Here is a 17621-nt window from a genome sequence, read left to right as displayed (position 1 = left end):
GAGAAATTATGATTGAAGGTGATATGAGCAAGTTTTAGTTAACAATAATTGTAGATTGTTAAAGTCAGAATTTTTAGAACATCATGATGATACAACTGAAGTTCTACCATCTGCAGCCACCAGGCGTTGGTTGAATTAATTATTAAAGAATAGGAATGGCAAGTTGGCCCTTTTTCCTCTTTATTCTCCCTCACTACCACCATCTTCGTCATCTGATGTAACTCACGAGGGCAAAAACTTTGATATAAACTCCACGAAAGTGGGAAAAAAATTAAGGAAACCCCAGGAAAAGTAAGAAAATAAGGGAAAGAATTTTTAGCCATCTCAGAAGGAGTGGATGTAATTATTTAGGGGTAAGTTTTGTTTAAGAATCAAGTATTCATGTTTTCATTAGGGTTGTGTATCAAGAAATTTTGAAAGTAAACTCCCAAAAAAATAACTAACTTATAATAATTTAAAATTAAAAAATAATTTTATCAAACTCTTAAGATTAAAATAATAATAATAATTAATTTCTCTAGATAATTGATCTTCGAAAATTAATTTTAACAAACTTTGCACCCTCATGCTACTCCAAGTACTTCCTTCAATTCTAAAGAATTTACTTTTGTTTTCCTTCCATTTTCTCATTCTTATCTCCAACTACAACCCAACAAGACTTTAATCTTCATTATTTCCCTTGGAATAAAAAGAAAAAAAAGAAATGTCTTTTATTTTATTTTCATCATAAAAGTTATCGAAAACTCGTTCTGATACATGGCAGCCATTTCGAATGCATATGAGGGGGTTATGAAGGGGGTGAAAAAAGTATGTGGTGTTCTATTCGTAGAAAGTTCGATAATTCATTGGAACTTTGTTGTCTCTAGCCATAGTGTATTATTTTCCATAGCCTATAGAATGACAGGGGGATGAAGTTGAGAATAAGGGATGAAGCAGCAGAGTAACACAACTGAGGGTGAGTTGGTATTGATCGACATTAGGGTGGACATAGGAAAGGACTAAGAGTTGCTTATTGGTCAGTCGCAGTCTATACCCAATGGAGATAAAGAGGAATGAGTATTGGGATGGGGGTTACTACCCCCTTTCTCGTATATGAGGGGTGCGAAATCCTCTGTCAAGGGTGATTCCACATGATTAATGAACTTGACAAAAGTTTTTCATTGTTTTTACGTCATTATTATGGTCTTGAGTCTAGGAAATTAACTCTTTTTTTCATTATTTTGCTCAAAAATACAATCAGAAATATTTTATTTCATTTTATTATCACTTGGAATGCTAGAATAGCAACCCCTAGTTGGCTTTGGATCCTTGGAAGGTCTTGGAGAATGCACTAGACAATAGAGTCCTTTGATTTTTATATTTTCCTAGGCTTTAATTAAACCAATGATTCTCCTAAACCATCAATTTTCTGTAAAATCATATACATCAACCCCTTCAAATCAAATCCACACCCCTTTCAACCCCTTTTTATTCTTCAAAACGTCCCACTTCCGATTGGTACGTTCACAAATGTTCCCATACTTCCACCAAGTTCCAACCCAACATAATTGCAGGCTAGAGTTTATTAAATAATTTCATCAGTAAAGAAAGAATAGTGATAAATAGTTAATAATGATTTAATAAAAAAAAAAAAGAAGAAGAAGAGGAAGAATTAATGAATAAGAAAAAATGATGAATGGTAATAAATAAAAAATAATAGAAAAAGAATAAGAAAACGTTTTATTGTGACCATCAACGACACAGCTCAAGGTTTTCTAGTGTATAAATAGATCAAACTTACACTTATCAACTCACCCCAATCGATCTTTCACCCTCTGAGAGAGGTTTACAACAAGAAAACAAGAGAAAACTACATACATCTTACGTACATACACATGTTGAGAAAAAGAAAGTTGTGAGATAGACGACTATGAAGAAAATTCCCTGGTTGGGAATTATTTACTCGCCCTCAGGACCACCTTCATCTTCAACTATCAAAGGAAGAAAGACATTAGCTGTTGGAAATAAGGAGCTGGAGATTTTCTAGCATAAAATGCTAGGTTATCATCAATGTTTAAAGCTGTTGTGGAACAACTAGGTGAAGTTTAGAGCCTTAGTCTTGATGGTGAGCATTAGATCATGATCATCACTGATGTTGATGAATGACTCAAGCGATTAAATAATCTTTTAAACATTTCTAGATCTTTGATTCTTGATAGATTCTCTGCAAAACAAGTGATAATAATTAAATATCAAAGAAAGGAAGGTATTGGTTGCTAAAAATAAGGAGCTGAAGATTTTTTATGTCAAATTGTTGGAGATCATCATCAACGATTGAAGCTGCTGTGAGTAATTCTAGTTTATTCTAGAGTCTTGGGGTTGATAGCATTGGAGTATGAGCTTTACTAAAGTAAAACAATTCAAGTAATCATACCTAGACTTTGGTTCTTGATGGCAGGACGTTGGATCATTGTTATTATAGATGCTAAAGCTCAAGCTTCAAATAAAATCAATGATCCAAGTGATTAAAATATTTTTAAACCAGCCTAGACCTTCGACTCTTAATAGATCCTCTGGAAAATAAGTGATAATAATTCCAAGTGACATTTTGACAGTATTTAGTGAGAACAAAAAGCCTAACAAGTGACTGAAAATCAGCTCTGTAGTCACTTTAATCATGTTCACGAAGCTTTCTAACGTCCAATGCTCTTTGTTTTATATCAATGGGTTTCAATTGAATAAAATATAGAAACCCTTCAAAATTATTCTTCAGTCTTTGCTTTAATTATTCACCAGCAAAAATAAAATTATTAAAAAACCAAAAAAGATTTATCATTTTCTAATACCAATGAAACAAAAGATCATTTTTGAAACAAAAATTCCAAGGATTATGATTGATTATTTTCTACTGTGCTTTGTTTCAAATAAGAAACAAAATAATTCTGGGAAAGGTGAGAAAAGGCGTAAAATTATGTAGCACTTATTTTTGTTGAAGCTACAGATTTTTAATTTTTATATTGACTTTCTAATTTCAAAAGAACGCCCGAGAACATGACGTTAGCAAAAATAAAGGTGCTTTTCATTTTGTTCTCAGTTGGATGTCGATCTATTTAATTTATTAACTCAGAAAAGAAATAATCAAAATAGCTAAACAATGATATTATTTATATTTTCATGTCAAATTATTTAATGTTTCATTATTTTAATTTAAAACATTTCCTTCAGCACTTCCGGATGTTGGAGATAAGCTCCAATTAGTTGGAAAGACATTCAAAAACATTCTATATATTTAAAAGAAAAAATCAAACTTAATCTCTACATGATGGAGATTCATCTAATCTTGGAAAAAAAATCAACATCAAAGGATAAGAAAAAAGGATATCCAAACCTGTTCGTTATTGTAAGCTGATCGTCACCCTTATTTATCCATCTCAACATCAATAACAATAGAAAAGAGTTATTTACAAAACGATTTGAACGATACATTTCAAAAAAAAAAAAAGTTATACCTGCTCTTTAGGTCTAGAATGATGAAGGGTTGGATTTTGTGGCTTGGAATCAACCCTTGCCCCCTTTTTTAATAAATCCAAAAGCATAAAATCTCTCTCATCAGGTGGTATTTTTCAACCTGAGAATATAAATTTAAAAAAGGTAGTCAAAGGCTTAGGGGAAAGATGTCGAGGGGTCTAGGAAGGGTTTGGAATGTCACAGGTGTACTGACACATCATGGAAAATAATAAAACCACATAATAAATATGATCGTGGGAGTTCTTGGATACTTTAAAAGATGATAATAGACTATTTTAAAAGTGTCTTATATAATTTACCACCCTCTCAACCCTCTTGGTTGATCATAAAACACTGTAATAAAAGCCACGATCAATGGAGACTCTTGATCATATGCTCTGTATGAATTCCAACATTTATTAATTATTCAGGCCCTTTCTGCTGGCTCTGGGGAGATAATTATACTGCAAATTATCGACCAAGTGAGGGCTTTCCAAGGGGTAATTTATTTTTTTTTATTTATTAAAAAACAAAGTTGTTTAATCATTTAGCTTTCATTCATTTTTGAAATGTAGATTTCAATCAAGATGTTGAACCCTTCTGGCTGTTAATTGATGAATTAGCAGAACAACAAAGTATGAATAGACTTCAATAGTCAAGGGGTAAAAATCTAAGGGGTTAAAAACAGGTTTCGTATGATCAATCATTAAATGTTGATACGGGTTAAGTGTATTTAATACCTGTAGAGAGTCAAGTCGTGGCGAAATAAGAGAAGAAAAAAATTGGAAACGTGCCGACCACGTGTATTCTCAGGTATAACTAGAAAAGGGGTGGAGAACAAAAAAAAAAGGGAAAGTTAGAGACTGACGAGAGTCTTCAGACGCCTATTACACGATGTATTAATTCGTTGGTGGTGAGGTAGCCAGGTAGTCGTGAGAGAAAAAAAAATTTATAGGACTAAAAAGGAGAGGGATTTGAACGTGAGGTGAAAACACGTCGCGCACGCGCTCAGGTAAGTTTATTGAGTGGTCGTGTGAGCTATAAAAAAGCTTGAGATTATCCAATCTTGGTGATTTTCAATCTCTGATGGTGAGAAATGTTTCAATCAACATCTAGGATTGGTACCATGTTGATGATTGGTTTAAATGTTGGATAAGAGTATCATAAAGTGTTGGAATTCATTTAGCACCCTTCCCATCTTGTAGGAGACTGAATTTTCGATCTTAAACACTACAATAAAAGCATCTTGCGATGTTAGGAAGAGCAGGAAAAAATTTTTTATAATCAGAAGAATCAACATGGGATTGTTGTGTCCAAGGTTTTATTCTAAAGCGTCATTTTTTCATTTCCCATGTCAATGAATCATGATATTGACAAAGGAGACTAGGAGTAGCCATCAGAGTGTCCATTCAACCCCCTCAGTATTTTACAGGAATTTTAAATGGGCTGGGGTAGCATTTATATAATATATTGAGAACGCCTTTCTTAAAATTTCGAGTCCTCGTTTTTCTTATTTTTCTCTTAGCTCCCCTGGTGCATTTTCCAACTTTATTTCATTTTATTCTATTGACGGACTGATGATGCAAAAGGGGGTCCATTGCACAACCGTCCAGTGCCAGCTGGCCAACCCCTTGACCCTCTTTCAACCCTCACTTTTAGCTACCACTGGTCACCAATGCACTGCCCTTTGGACCTTTATTCTTTTTGTTGTCCGGTGAGTTGAAATTATATAAAACCGTTACAAACGACCTACTGACGATGATTTTTTTTCAATTATTTCCTTTGTTGATAGCTTTTTATGTTTCTTTATTGATGTTTAGATTAGTCAGCGTCTTGGATGGAAATTCATTGATGGCTTTTGTGCAAAGTTGGGACAATTTTGGGCTTAGAGAAATTATTTTTATGGCACAAGGAGTTTTAGTTCCTTGGAGACTTGGTGTTTGATAGAACCAAGGTGGTAGGAAAGGCATCAGAATGATTGGAAGAGTTGGAAATAATTATTTGATGGAGTCGGAGATGTTTTGATGCTTTTGATGATTGGAGATGTTTTAAAATAATTATTTTCATGATACTAGGAGGTTTAGTTTGCTACAGACTTGGTGTTTAATATGATCAAGTTGTTGGAAAGACATTAGAACGACTGGAAGTGTTAGAAATAATTATTTGATGGAGTTGATGATTGAAGATGCTTCAATGTTTTGATAATTGGTGTTTGAGATGTTTTAAAAAAATAATTATCATGATCCTAGGAGATCTAATTCACTGCAAACATGGTGGAAAATAGAACCCAGCTGCTAGGAAGATATAAAAATAACTGGAAGAGTTGGAAAAAAATAATTGAATAAAGTTGGAGATGTTCTGATGATTGAAGATGTTTTAATGTTCTCATTATTAAAGTTGAAGATGTTTTAAAAATTATTGTTGATGATCCTAGGAGTTTTAGCTCATTGAAAACTTGGTGTTTGATGAATCTAAATTGGTAGAAAGGTATAAGAATGACCAAAAGTGTTGAAAAAAATTAACTGATGGTCTTGGAGATATTCTGATGATTATATCTCTTATCAAATGACTCGACTAATTCAGGTATTCATGTTTATTTTCAAAAAATAACATAATGCTCCCGTAAATTAGCCACCATTTTGTATAAGAATCACAACTCCATCATCACATTTAACCCTTGTAAACCCAACCCTATCGTTTAACTGAATTAACCCACTCATGTTTCACCCTTTCAAGAGCCAAGTCAGGCCTCCAAAGATTTTATTTCGTCCTCTGTCACAACACAACCATTCTCTCGTCAATCCTTTTTTAATTGGCTGAAACTTAACCCTACCACCTTCCCCCTAATCATCTCAACAACCCTTCTAGATATATATTTTTTTTCAAATAAATTAATTGAAAAAATGATTCTTAATATTTTTAAAAAATCGTTAGATAACGTAAAATTTTTTCTACTTCACGTCAAAGCGTGAAACTGTAAATCAAGGGTTGTGCTATATAAAAAAAAGATGCTAAAAAAAAAAAGAATTGTGAAGGATAAGGGGTGAAAGAGAGTAGAAGAAAACGTGACCAAAGAGTTTTCAGCCCTTTCTTATGTCTCGTAAAATCCCCTTTAGATCCTTGTGTGTTCGCGTGGCTTCGTTTTTCATCCCTTTTATTTACCCCATCACTGTTCGATTCTCACTTTTTTTTGGAAATTTAAAAAAAAAAAAACTACCCCTTGATTAAAGTGCGCGTTCCAATTTCTCTTTTACAGAAAAATACGCAGATGCTGAGTGAGACTAAAACCGCACCCCCTCTACATCTCACCCCATGACGCACCCCCTCTTTTCTCCCTCCATCCGGCCTTGTACACATTTGAGGAAAAAGTAAACGCGTGCGTTTGATGGCTGATGCGTAACGAATCCGCATTTTTTTACTCTTACGTTCCTAAAAGATCCGGTTTTAATTTTTTGTATTTTTATATTATTAGTAAGGGGTTTGTTAAGAGGGAGGGAGGGGGTCAAAGAGAGGGTGATACACTCTATCTTATCATGTTAACATAACATTTGTTTATTTAAAAATTTATCACGAGTCTGATGATGATTACTGAAAATTAATTAGAGGTACATTCATTACAGTTGATCATCTTTTGCTTGAAAATTTTGGTTGATAAGAAAATTAATTAAATGAGGGGTAATTAATTTTTTTAAAGCAAAAATATGGTGTGCATTGGAAAGCTGACATTCTGACGGATTCAATGCACTGGTTGACAAAGTGATTATGACGATTTTTATATATTTTATGAGGAGTTGAAGTTGATCAGATAATTGACTCCTCTAGAAGAAGAATCAAGAGCAACTCATAAATTCGATGATCCTAAAAGTGCTTATGGGTTGACCGAATACCTTTGATAACGATTGTTTAAAATCGTTCAAAGGATGGTCTTCATCATGGTCAGGTCAGTTTTCCAACAATCATCACATAACCTCCAAAAAAAAAGCCTTATTTCAAAACAATGATAATTATACTCGAGTAAATACTTTTAAAACATCATGAAGACTCTTATAAATCTTTTTATTTTTTTATTCCTCATTAATATTCACTTAATGCCATTAAACACCTCTAAATCATCTTCATCAAATGAAATTTTCAAAGAAAATTTTATTCAATTTATTCCGTAAACATCCACACTAGAATAACGACTCTTGGCTGCCAATGAAATTCAATCTAAAACATAATTTTTTTTGTCAAGCAAGGTGGTCAGAAGCGGCTGCAAAGATGCATGAAAAATGGACGAGAGTGGCCGATACTCTAGAAGGTTTGAGGAACGAAAGACTGAAAGGAAGAAAAATGAGGGTGATACGAGTAAAAGTGGTAAGTAAGACAGAGAGAAAAATAAAATAGTCGTAGAAGTAGTTTGTGTATAGAAGAAAAAAAAAAAAGTAGATAAAACGAGGGGCGGTGTTGGCAACTGAGTAGGAGAATAGGTCGGTTGCAAGGCTCTCATCATCTGTAGAGAAGATAGGAGGAAAGATAGATAGAGGAAAGAAAAAGAGAAGAAGGTGGTGTAGTAGCTCGTGTTGAGCACGCTTACATGGCGCCAGGAGTATAAGAAGACTAAATAGAAATCGTCTATCTCTTTTCCTAATCTCATTCGGAACAGTAAAGTTGAAATCTCGATTAGTTGAATCGATTTTAAACTGTGTTTATAAGGAGAAATATTTTTTTTTTTTATTGTTGATACTTTGAATTTAATGCTTTGAATTATCCGACTTCGACTCGTCACTAAACTCTAAATAATTGTCGTAATCACTTTGTATGCTAGTGTTTTAAATCCGTCAGAATGTCAGCTTTCTAATGCACATCATATTTTTACTCTAGAAAAATTATTAGAAGTATTTTTGGAGCTTTGAGTGCACGAAAGAATTCCTTTGAACATATTAGCTTGAGTAAAACCATTCTTATCTTAAAAAAAGGTTTTTTTTCTGGAGGTTATGTGATTATTGTTGGAAAACTGACCTGACCATGATGAAGACCATCCTTTGAACGATTTTAAACACTCGTTATCAAAGGTATTCGGTCAACCCATAAGCACTTTTAGGATCATCGAAGTTATGAGTTGCTCTTGATTCTTCTTCTAGAGGAGTCAATTATCTGATCAACTTCAACTCCTCATAAAATATATAAAAATCGTCATAATCACTTTGTCTACCAGTGCATTAAATCCGCCACAATGTCAGCTTTCCAATGCACACCATACTTTTGCTCTAAAAAAATTAATTACCCCTCATTTAATTAATTTTCTTATCAACCAAAATTTTCAAGCAAAAGTTGCTCCAAAAACCTTTATAAAAAATTTTCAAAAAATCCAATCATTCAAATACATCAAATAATTTTTCCCAACATCAACCAGACTCTCTAGAACTGTTCTCCATCATCTAAAATAGTCAGAAAAATTTTTAACAAATTATTTCCCCATGAAATAGAATTAACAAATAATTACCCTAGAAAATTGCCTTGAATAATTTGAAAATTATAAACAATTATTCAGTTAATAATTTTTATAGTCTGGGTATAATTTTTAAGTGGACACAATAGTGGTTTTATCAATGCATGAGTGCATGGTATGATGACGTATACATATAACGTATATATATCCACGTCGTAACCTAATCCAAAATAAGTGGAGAGAGACAATAGCACGCGTGCCCATGTGATATAAGCGGGCGCGCAACAGCAGATGCTTCCAGTTCACTAAATAAAAAAGGTGAACACAAAACCTATCAAAAAGGATAGAGAGAAAAAAATTAAAAAAAAAAAAAAACATCAGTGATTTTTAAAAAAAAAATTTAATTAATAAAAAAAATTTTTTTTTTCTTTCAATAAAATAAAAGAATAAAAAAATTAAATAAATGGAGTAAACGCGTGCCACTAATATACCTGAAAATAGATAAACCACTTGAGAACGCCTCTGTCAAAAGCCACGCCTGCTCTATAAAAAATATAATAACTCGTTCCAAACCTCTTGAAAATCTACAAAAAAAAAAAAATGTGTGTTCCCCCTTTTTCCTGCTGTTTTTCCCCTTTTTTTAATTTACAAATTTTCCCTCGACCCTTTAAAAATATTTCCAGCCTTCGACGAGATCCTTAGATAGTGTAGGACATAAGATATATCAGTAAAATATAGAGTAGACTAATTATAATAATTTACAACATTACCGGTCATCGCCTACTTTTGGCTTTTCAATCCCTTTAACAAACTCATGTGTTCCTTTTTTTTTATCTCCTCCGAATCTCGAGTTTTTTTTTTTTTCATTTTTTAAATTATTGTTGATGTTATGATTGATTTATTGTAGTGTCTTAATGATAAGTAGAATTAAAAATAAAATAAATTGGTGGGTTTAATTAAGAAATTAAGAAAAATGTTGGGTAATGAAGATAATTATTTTAGTGGAATTATTGATGATTTGGATAAAGGATTTTTTTTTGGAGGTTAGGTGATTAGTGGAGATAAATTGACATTACTATGATAAAGCTCACCATTCGAACAATTGTAAACACTGGTTTTTGAAGTCATTTGATTAATTAATGAGGATCTTTGGGTGAAATTTAATTAAAGAACACTTTTGATCATTCTTTGAGAGAAGTCAGTCATTTAATTAACTTTGATTCGTCATAAAATTTATAAAAATCGTCATAATCACTTTGTATACCAGTGTTTTAAATCCGTCAGAATGTCAGCTTTCCAATGTACACCATACTTTTGCTCTAAAAAAATTGTATCTTTATTCTATGATAATTTTTCTCATGAAACAAGATTGAAAGAATGAAGCTAGTAAATAATAATCCCAGGAAAACTATTCATGTAATTCCCATAATATGCAATCCCTGTATCAATGCATGAGAAAAATCGACCCAAAAAGCAACAAACTCCTGAAAATGATTGAAAGTAAAAAAAAAAATAGTCAAAATGGAGTAAATCTTTTGGGAAAAGGCGTATTTTTCTTAAGAAATTTGATTTTAACGGGTTATAGGGAGGAAATGACAAGAAATAATATTTATTTAAGGAATATTTTTCCTTTGTCATAGTTATTGTGTAGTGTCAACTCCTCCCACGTTGACAAAAATGACAGTTTCAGTCACATCAGTTATGATTGTCATGTTTTGTCAACATTTTCAGTTGCTATTTGGTACACAAATGCCGACAAAAGGGCTGTAATAATACAATGGTTATGCACATTGCAGTAGCGTCCTCTATATACATCTATAGGATCCATGGATCATAGAGTTGAAGACGATACGTTTGGTGATGCGTCACTTGGATACAAGACGAAATAAGACAGGCTTGGAGATGCTTAATAGGCACAATACCCAAAGTAGACGGAAGTTTTGTTGTTCCTTAAATTCGTTACGTTCTTTTGTAATAACGTGAAATCCTATTTGTATCTTATTACTATTCGATCATCCGTATTTTTCTCTTCTTTCTTTCAAACTCCAACTACGGAATAGTTTACGCTTAATTTCACTATGAGCAAACATGAAAATATTTCAGAAAAGGGATGAATGTTGTGATGCTTCTGCGGAGAAATTTGATAAATTCCTTCTCAATTTTGAAATATTTATTTTTACCAATTTTTCCAAGGAATCTTCGAAGATTGGATGGCTTGAAATGGTGAAATAGTTCAGTGAGAAAAAAATAATTACTTTGATTAATAAAAATGTTCTAATTAATTCTTTTTATTACTCGAAAAATAATGAATGGAATTCAAAGTGATTCTTAAGGCCTTTTTTCTAGGCATTAAAAATGATTGTGGAGTTGGAACAATTTTGGGCTTGGAGAAATTATTCTTATCACACGAGGAGTTTTAGTTCCTTGGAGACTTGGTGTTTGATAGAACCAAGGTGGTAGGAAAGGCATCAGAATGATTGGAAGAGTTGGAAATAATTATTTGATGGAATTGGAGATGTTTTGATGATTGGAGATGTTTTAAAATAATTATTTTCATGATACTAGGAGGTTTAGTTTGCTACAGACTTGGTGTTTAATATGATCAAGTTGTTGGAAAGACATCAGAATGACTGGAAGTGTTGGAAATAATTATTTGATGGAGTTGATGATTGAAGATGCTTCAATGTTTTGATAATTGGTGTTTGAGATGATTTAAAAAAATAATTATCATGATCCTAGGAGTTCTAATTCACTGCAAACATGGTGGAAAATAGAACCCAGCTGCTAGGAAGATATAAAAATAACTGGAAGAGTTGGAAAAAAATAATTGAATAAAGTTGGAGATGTTCTGATGATTGAAGATGTTTTAATGTTCTCATTATTAAAGTTGGAGATGTTTTGAAAATTATTGTTGATGATCCTAGGAGTTTTAGCTCATTGAAAACTTGGTGTTTGATGAATCTAAATTGGTAGAAAGGTATAAGAATGACCAAAAGTGTTGAAAAAAATTAACTGATGGACTTGGTGATGTTCTGACGATTAATGATATATAATTATCAATGAAAATCAATTTAAATAATTGTCATTATTTCAGAAATCGTTTTTATTGTCAATACTTCTTCTCTACTATTTACTGCCGAAGAATGATGATAAAAAATATCAGTAGCCATAAGATTAAAATACTGTGAGCTTTTTTTACATTCATTTACACTTAGAACCACTGTCTAACATTGTCGTGGGGTTGTTTTAAAAAATATCTGACGTTGCAAAGTTCATCAGGACATTTCAGTTCAACAGAATGCTAGGAAAATGACAAAATCCTACCTCGGTACTGACCGTAACGGTAAAAAAATCTAAAGTGTAATATATTTAAAACGTCGAAAGGCAAAAAACATAAGGAAAAGGTCAATGACAAAATCTCATTTAAATTTTTTGGCTTTTTCTATTATATAAAAAGGTAAAAATAGTTGAGATTTGTGTTTTTATTGCTTTATGTTTCTGCTATACTTTACTTTGCTAAATCCATTTGGAACAATAAACTTTAGAAAATATTTTCCCCTCATTTTCAACACATTTTTACTCAAAAAATACCTAACGGTTTATCTAGAGACTCTTTAAGACTTCAAGGACTTTTTAATATTGTATTTTTGCATAAAAATGACTGTGAGAAATTTTTATTTATGCTGAAAGAAAAAGTTGATGGTGATGAAGTGAGGCTGATTGCTTGGATTAATATTGATATAATAAAGAGAAAAATACAGTTAAGGACAAAGGAGTTGTTGGAGATTATGTCAGAACTGGAATCCTTGAGTGCCATAAAAGTGTCACCACCACGTGTCTATTTTTTCTTTGCTTTCATTCACTTGACTGAAATTTTTTTTATTTGTCATGGAAATATATATTTTCTGCTTCGTTAATTTGATTGATAATTATATGAAATAGTTGAGAGAAATTGTTGATAAAATATTTAATGAGAAAAATAGATCTATTGATCAAGTGGAAACTTTTTGCTGAAGGAATTGGAATCTTCTCAGTCATTAAATGATGCAAGAATTTGAGCAGCTTTTTTATGGATCTGACTACGATGAAGATCACCTTCTTGGCGATCTTAAACACTCGTTATCAAAGGTATTCGGTCAACCCATAAGCACTTTTAGGATCATTGAAGTTATGAGTTGCTCTTGATTCTTCTTCTAGAGGAGTCAATTATCTGATCAACTTCAACTCCTCATAAAATATATCAGAATCGTCATAATCACTTTGTTTACCAGTGCAATGAATCCGCCAAAATGTCAGCTTTCTAATGCACACCATACTTTTGCTCTAAAAAAATTAATTACCCCTCATTTAATTAATTTTCTTATCAACCAAAATTTTCAAGCAAAAGATGATCAACTGTAATGAATGTACCTCTAATTGCTTTTTTTTGGAGGTTATGTAATTATTATTAAAAAAATGACTTCGCCATGATGAAGATCACCTTCTGAGCAATCTAAAACACTGGTTTCTAAAGTCATTCGATCAAGCCAATGCCTGAGAAAAATTCATGAGAAAAGCATGCATCCACCGATTTCATGAAAATTCCTAGAGAATTTTTTCTCAGGAAACCACAATTTCTTTGGTCACCAAAAAATCCAGAGATTCGTTTAGCTTTTACATACTCAATTACCGCATTTTTTTCAAGGTTCAGAATAGTTGTTTCGCAATAGACCTTACTGTTTGAACATAATTTCAAGCTAAACCTTTGTCATCACGAACGCAACTGCTGCAAGGCCACCCTCTCAAAGCTGTTCTCATTTAAACAAGCGTGAAAATCTAGAGTAAAAATCTTTTCTTTTCGCTTCCTTCTATTTTATTCTCATTCTTCTCTTTGTCCATCTCTCAAATATTCTCCTTTTGTTACATATTTCAGTTTTCACAATAATTTACGAGTTTTTACTTGGAACGAAAGTGACAAAATTTACTTTTTTTAACAAAGTTTCTTTTTTTTTTTTTTTATTCTAATTCTTTCTTTCCTATCCAACAAGAATTTTTTCCAATCTCATTATCAACCCCCCACCTCTTTAATACCATTCACTTAATTATTTATAATTTATATAACTTAAAAAAAATTATTACTTTAATTTATTGGCAATTTTAATTTGTAAATAAATATTTACCAATGTATTAAACTCAATTAAGAGCAAAAAAAAAATAATCCTTTTATTAACACTTGATAAATATTTCGATCTGTGTATCTGCACGACAATAATTCTTCAACGCAATCCAATAAGTCAACACTATCCTACCGCAATAATAAAAAGCCCTCAGTTACTATATCATACCATCCAAAGTGGTGGTGAAAAAAGGAAAAAAAAAAAAAAATTGTTTCCCTATTTTTTTGTTATCCCGCCCAAATATAAAAAATGTTCGCAGTCATTTTCGCACCCTTATACGGCATTTTTTTTTTTTCAACACTCTGCAACCACCATAGACAGGGGATGGTCATCCCTTTTTCAAGCCTATAAACACTGAAAAGTGGAAATATCCAATAGAAAGCCACAATATCACAATTATTGTCAGCAGTTGCTTCATAGGAGTTTGATGCTAATAATTTATCACAAATGACCTTGAAGAGATGCAGGGGGTAGGTTAGATCCAAGCCTATTATTTTTATTCAATTAAAAATTTTATTTTTGTTCAATCAAAATTTATGGTTAATTATTATTAACAATAAAGCATTATTGTTTATTATTAATCAATAAACAAAAGTGTACTCTAGGTGTTGGTGATGATGAAAATAAAAGCATCTAAAACTTTGCAGAAAGTCCGTACACGTGTCAAGGACTTTGAATACCTGAATGAGGTTAGAGAAGGACAAATTATCAGCCCAATCACAATGTACTCTTATTCTACGCCATCTCATTTCATGTTGTTACAATAGCAGCTATTTTATGGTGATGATAGGCAGCTATAGTTATGGTGATCCTACCTATGTTTATGGAGGGTCATCATAAATAAACATCAACAATTAGATTTAAAATTGTAACTCTAATTTACAAGTAACCATTTCTCGTAATCTCTTCAGGAATGAGAGAATTGAGTCATAAAAATTAACTTGAGGGAACTCCCAAATGTAAAGAATCTTTTATCAAAGCCTTTTTCTATTTTGTGCTAGACAGTATTCAGACCAGAGGTGTTGCTAATCCGGTTCATTACCTGATAATTCTACTTTTAGTTTAACCTGATGCAGTACACTTAAGTTCCTTTGATGAATATGGTGATAGATCTGCTCTACTTTTACAATATCAGACAATAGATTTTATTGGCAGGCCAGTTAAAGCTAAAAGATTAAGTAACTAAGGTAGAAAAGTGTACATCTGTTTTCAATCAGGCTGGATTAAGTTTATTCTTTTATTGGTGTATTCAAATAAGTATAGCAAGAAAATATAAAATTTTAAATCTCTATATTTATGGATAATTAGTCTAGCTTACTGGCACTGATAAGATCTAGAAAGATCCAGTTTTATGCTTGAAGTCTACGGCAATCAGGGGCTATGCTTTTTAAATTAAACCCCCCTGTAGGATTAAGAGTACTTCTGCTGTAAGACTGACAATGAAAGTTGTCCCAAGTGTTCTAGGTAATACGTCACAAGGACTTCAAATAGCACCGACAGCCTGGTCTAGAAATTGGTCAAGTGATGCTGATGGTAACCCGAAGATTTCTGATAAATTGTTCTTAGCTCCTAACATTTTTTAAAAATTTATTCTCAATAAACCATGATGCTTAATAGCTCAATCGTTACAATCTTCAATGAATGATAATTAATCTAAAGCCTCTAGATGTCAAGCAAGGCTTGGAACTTCAAAGAGTAGTTTGAAGCAATCATTAGATTTTTTTTTGATGATGCTAGGTTCGATGTAGGCTTTTTTTATTTATCTATTTTATAGCGAATGGTGCAATAAAAACCAACCAATCGAAACAATGGGTTTGAAATAATAATGACATGAGCTAAGCCATGTAAAGCAAGGTATCCAAGAATCAACTGAATTTATGTTAAGTAAATAATAATAATCCTAGGATCTTTAATACCTTTTTTTAAAACTATTATTCGTTTTTAAATAACTTGAAACAAGTTTATAATGCTAGGTAAATAAATATTAATAATTAATTCCAATGGCTCCAGATTAAAAACAAAGATTAAAGTATCCAAGAATCATCTAGGATTGATTTAAGAGAGTAAAAGTGATAAAGGCTTTTCAATAAATTAACTTAGTCTTTTAATTGTCTTTATTAATTAATCCTAAACGAGCATACAATTTAATATAGTTAAATCATTTCAAAATTTATTTATGATAATTCATTCTAAAGCTTCTAAATATAAAGCAAAGCTCCAAGTACCAAAGAATCACTCTGTATTTATTTTTTTAGTGATGTAAATATAAATGCCGGTATTTTTATTTTTTTATTTCAAAGTAAATAATGTAATAACAGAATACCAGTAACAGTAAGTGGATTTAAAAAAAAAATGTAAGCTGTACTGTGTAAAGCTAAGTATCCAAGTATCATCTAGGATTTATTTTTAAAAAACAGTAAGGATTCTAGGGTTTTTAAAGAATTTTCATTGACTCTCAATTATTTTTAAACTTATTCTTATCAAACTTATGATAATAAACAAATCAATAATAGTAATTTTTTATTAATAATAAATTATTATCAATTTTAAGGTCTTCTCCAGATGTGAAACAAAGCTCAAAGTATCCAAGAACGAACTGGAATTCATTTTAAATCATGATTTGATATTTTTAATAAGCTTTTTTGGGTTGTTAATTAATTCTGAACAAGTATATGATGCTAAATAATTCAATTATTGCAGTATTTGTTGATAATAATTCATTCCAAAGCTTCTGAAAGTAAACAAAGCTTAAAGAATCATTTGAAGAGATAACAAGATTTTTCTAGGGATCTTTATGTGAATGTAGGCTTTTTTATTTATTTATTTCATGGTAAACAATATAATAAAAAAGAACTAATAGTGATAAATGGATTAAATAAAGCATAATATAAGCAATATGAAGCAAAGTATCCAAGAATCATCTAGAAGTGTTTTACTTAAAAAAGTCAAACCTAAAAGTCAGGTTCAACACATTTACTCATCCTTAAAAAAATCATAAAACGACTTGAAAAAACAGCTTAAATCTCAAGTTTAAACTTGACCCCAATAAAAAAATCTAAAAAGGAAGCAGCATAAAATAATTTACTAAGGAGAAATAAATTGTCGTCACATGGCTTGGAATATTTTTAAGTGAAATCCTATTCTTTTGGAGCTTAAAACGGTGAACAGTGTCGTCATATTTGGAGTACTTGTGTCAAGGTAAATAGTCTAGATAAAGTATAATAAACTAATCAGACAAGAAAATTCCCAGTTACAGTTAATAGTTTTATTGTGTGACATTTTGAGTCTAGAAGTCTCAAACTAATGTTAGAATTTTAAAATGTATAGGACATAAAATTTGTAAATTATTGTATTTACACCAATATTTAGCCTCATGGCCTGTTAACAATGCACCAGGAACTTCAAATAATATAATGAGGTTCCCAAGAAATACCTCATACCTTTGACAAGAACTGGAGACCATCAAGGGTTGTTTAGCACAGGAAATTTGGATCACAAATGCTGGGTAGTAAAGACCTAAAGTATGTTATTATCAGTATCTTCATGTA

The 17621-nt window shown here is 31.6% G+C and overlaps 1 long non-coding RNA gene across 1 annotated transcript in view; it reads left to right on the top strand.

Moving 5' to 3' along the window:
- The window catches only part of LOC118063652 (uncharacterized), a 56011-nt gene that overhangs the window by 20971 nt on the left and 17419 nt on the right, over positions 1-17621 (top strand). Inside the window, exon 5 of the long non-coding RNA XR_004689940.1 lies at positions 7721-7842. This is a non-coding gene — a long non-coding RNA (uncharacterized lncRNA). The remainder of the gene's footprint in view (positions 1-7720; positions 7843-17621) is intronic.

The sequence above is a fragment of the Chelonus insularis genome, unplaced genomic scaffold (assembly GCF_013357705.1).
Source record: "Chelonus insularis isolate UGA/USDA-ARS -01 unplaced genomic scaffold, ASM1335770v1 contig_146_pilon, whole genome shotgun sequence".
Classification (NCBI taxonomy): domain Eukaryota; kingdom Metazoa; phylum Arthropoda; class Insecta; order Hymenoptera; family Braconidae; genus Chelonus; species Chelonus insularis.
The sequence above is the reverse complement of the archived record's forward strand: the minus strand, read 5'-3'. Positions and strand labels throughout refer to the sequence as shown.